General features: G+C 44.7%; 1 non-coding gene across 1 annotated transcript; it reads right to left on the reverse strand.

Annotated features, from left to right (window-relative positions):
- Nucleotides 1–1,179: 1,179 nt before the first annotated feature.
- LOC116545934 lies at nucleotides 1,180–1,318 on the reverse strand. The gene has a single exon (XR_004266515.1). It is a non-coding gene; the product is annotated as a U4 spliceosomal RNA (small nuclear RNA).
- Between the last annotated feature and the right edge of the window lie 2,232 nt (nucleotides 1,319–3,550).

A 3,550-nucleotide genomic window follows, 5' to 3' on the forward strand; every position in this document is an offset into this window, starting at 1 on the left:
GTCTAGTTTCAGTCTCCTACACAGTGCTGGCGAGTTATCCTAGCACCATTTCTTAAATAGGGAATTCTTCCCACATTCCTCTTGTCAGCTTTGTCAAAAATCAGATGGTTGTAAATGAGTGGCATTATTTCTGGGCTCTCCATTCTGTTCCATTGGTCCATGAGTCTGCTTTTAGTAAATACTAGTACCATTGCCGCTTTGGGTGTCTATAGCTTTGTAATATAGAAGTCAGGTAATGTAATGCCTCCAGTTTTGTTCTTTTTGCTTAGGATTACTTGGCTATTTGGGCTTTTTTTTGTTCCATGTAAATTTTAAAATTGTCTTTTTTAGTTCTGTTAAGAATGTTTTGGTAGTTTGATAGGAATAGCATTAAATCTATAAATTTCAAGCAATTCAAACAAGGTGCTACTCTGTCACCTAGGCTAGAGCTCAGCGGCCCCATTGTGGCTTACTGCACTTTTGTCTCCCTGGTTCAAGTGTTTCTACCACCTTAGACTCCCATGTAATTGGGACTACAGCCATACACTAAGATGCCTGGCTAATTTTTGTATTTTTTGGTGGAGACAGGGTTTCACTATGTTGGCCAGGCCAGACCTGAACTGAACTCAAGTTACCCACCCACCTTAGTCTCTCAAAGTGCCGGGATTGTAGGTGAGGGCCACTGTGCCAGGGCAGTATGACCATTCTTGTCGTAGAGATCTTTCACCTCCCTAGTTAGCTGTATTTCTAGATATTTTATGCTTTTTGTGTCAATTATGAAAGAGAGAGAGAGAGAGAGAGTGTGTGTGTGTGTGTGTGTGTTTTGAGATGGAGTCTTGCTCTGTTGTCCAGGCTGGAGCGCAGTGACATGATCTTAGCTCACTGCAACCTCCGCCTCCTGGGTTCAAGCAATTCTCCTGCCCTAGCCTCCTGAGAAGCTGAGATTACAGGCATTTGCCACCACGCTTGGCCTCTCGTTTTTTGTATTTTTAGTAGAGATGGGGTTACACCATATTGGCCAGACTAGTCTCGAACCCTAACCTTGTGATCTGCCCTCCTCAGCCTCCCAATGTGCTGAGATTACAGGTGTGAGTCACCATACCCAGTGAGATTGTGTTTTTGATTTGGCTTTTGGCTTGGATGTTGTTGAAGTACAGGGATGCTACTGATTTTTGTTTGTTTGTTTTTAGAAAAATCAATCTCTGTAGAGATGTCAAAAATTGCCAGTGCCGACTGTATTGCAAGTTGTCACAGCAGGGTATTGGGAGAAGTTTTCAATTAGCAATAATCGCGCCTCGGATAAACCTCATTGGCTACGATACTGCCACTGCGAAAAGCTGATGCTACTGATTTTTATACATTTCTTTTGTATCTTGAAACTTTGCTGAAGTTGTTTGTTGGTTCAAAAAGCTCTTCCACCAAGACTAGAGGGTTTTCCAGATACAGAATTACATCATCTGGAAACAGGGTTGGTTTGATTTCCTCTCTTCCTGTTTGAACCTTTTGTTTCTTTCTCTTGCCTGATGGCTGTGGCCAGGACTTCCAATTCTATGTTGAGTAAAAGTGGTAAGAGAAGACATCCTTGTCTTGTGTCAGTTTTTAAGAAGGAATCCGGCGGGGCGTGGTGGCTCACACCTGTTATTCCTGCACTTTGGGAGGCCGAGGGGGGTGGATCATGAGGTCAAGAGATCAAGACTATCCTGGCCAACATGGTGAAACCCTGTCTCTACTAAAAATACAAAAATTCGCTGGGCGTGGTGGTGCGCACCTGTAGTCCCAGCTACTCAGGAGGCTGAGGCAGGAGAAACGCTTGAACCCGGGAGGCAGAGATTGTAGTGAGCCGAGATCGTGCCACTGCACTGCAGCCTGGCGACACTGCGAGATTCCGTGTAAAAAAAAAAAAAAGAAGGAATTATTCCAACTTTCGTCCATCCATTGAGTATGTTGGCTGTTACTGTACTATTCTGGGCTTCGGTTCCTTTTTGTTTAGTATTTGGAGGATGTATTTGTCCAGAAATTTATCCATTTCTTTTAGATTTTTTAGTTTGTGGGCATAGAGTTGTTCATAGTAGACTTCAGTAGTTATTTGTATTTTTGTGGGGTCAGTGATAATGTCCCATTTGTCATTTCTTGTGTTTATTTGAACGTTCTCTTCTTTGCTAATCTTTTTTTTTTTTTTTTTTTAAAGACACGGGATTTTACCATGTTGGCCAGGCTGATCTCGAATTCCTGACCTCAAGTGATCCACCCGCCTGGGCCTCCCAAAGTCCTGGGATTACAGGTGTAAGCCACCGTGCCTGGCCTTTTTTTTTTTTTTTTGCTAATCTTGCTAGTGGTTTATTTCTCATTAATTTATTTCAAAGATTTAACTCCTGGATTTCTTGCTCTTTCTATGACTTTTTATGTCTAAATCTCCTTCAGTTCTGATCTGATTTTGGTTATTTCTTGTCTTCTGCTAGCTTAGGGCTTGGTTTGCTCTTGCTTCTCTCATTCTTTTATTTATAATGTTAGGTTGTTAAATGGAGATATTTCTGATTTTTTGATGTGAGCATTTAGTGCCATAAATTCCGCTTTTAACACCACATTAACTGTGTTGGAGAGATTCTGGTATGCTGTATCACTGTTCTCATTTGTTTTTAAACAGCTTCTTGATTTGTGCCTTAATGTTATTATTAACCCAAAAGCCATTCAGATGAAGGTGGTTTAATTTTCACGTAATTGTTGATAGAAATTAAAGAGAGGGCTGAAACACCAGGTGCCGGAACAAGCTTTATTAAGAGCAGGGGAAAAGCTGCCGGGCTGCACCCAAATTGTCACGCAGCACCTGTGGCGTGGCAAAAGGGATGTTTATGGCCTGCAGGCAGCCGGCAGATGCATCCGGTGTGAGGGGCTGTGCAGGAGGGGAGGGGCTGGGGAACTGCTGAGAGTTCCCGGGAGGGGGTCGTGCTAGGAGGCTGGGGAACCTGAGGCGGCGGCGGCGGGGTTTTAAAATGGAGTAAGTTCTGTCATTGCCGCCTTTAAAGGGATAGGGTAACGGGGGGCGAGGGGGTTTGTGGTAAGGGGCGACGGCGTTCTGGCTACTTCCTGCTGAATGGGGGCGGAGGTAACCAGGTGGTTGTAGGAAGAAGATATTCTTTGGTGCCGCCGGGTTCGAGGATCACCTCCAGCCATGAAGAACCCGGAGACTGTACGGTTGGTGAAGGCCTTCATGTTCCTGCAAAAATTTTGAGAGACAGTGGACAAGACATGGGCCGAACAGGAGGAGTAAAATTATGATGGAGAGAGGGCCTAGGAGGTGAAGGAGCCAGGGTACCCACTTCCAGAGGGAGGCCCAGGGGTCGGTCATTTGCTGCCTTATGTTGTGTCCGGTAGCGAGAGAGACAGACAGACACACACAGAGAGAGAGAGAGAGAGAGAGAGAGAGAGAGAGAGAGAGACACACACACACACACACACACACACACACACGAGAGAGAGAGAGAGAGACAGAGACACACACACACAGAGAGAGAGAGAGAAAGAAAGAGAAACGGATGTTGTGAGGCCTGCGAGCCCTACTAGTAAAGGGATG

This window comes from Sapajus apella, unplaced genomic scaffold (genome assembly GCF_009761245.1).
Source record: "Sapajus apella isolate SASKATOON/1434 unplaced genomic scaffold, GSC_monkey_1.0 scaffold449, whole genome shotgun sequence".
Taxonomy (NCBI): domain Eukaryota; kingdom Metazoa; phylum Chordata; class Mammalia; order Primates; family Cebidae; genus Sapajus; species Sapajus apella.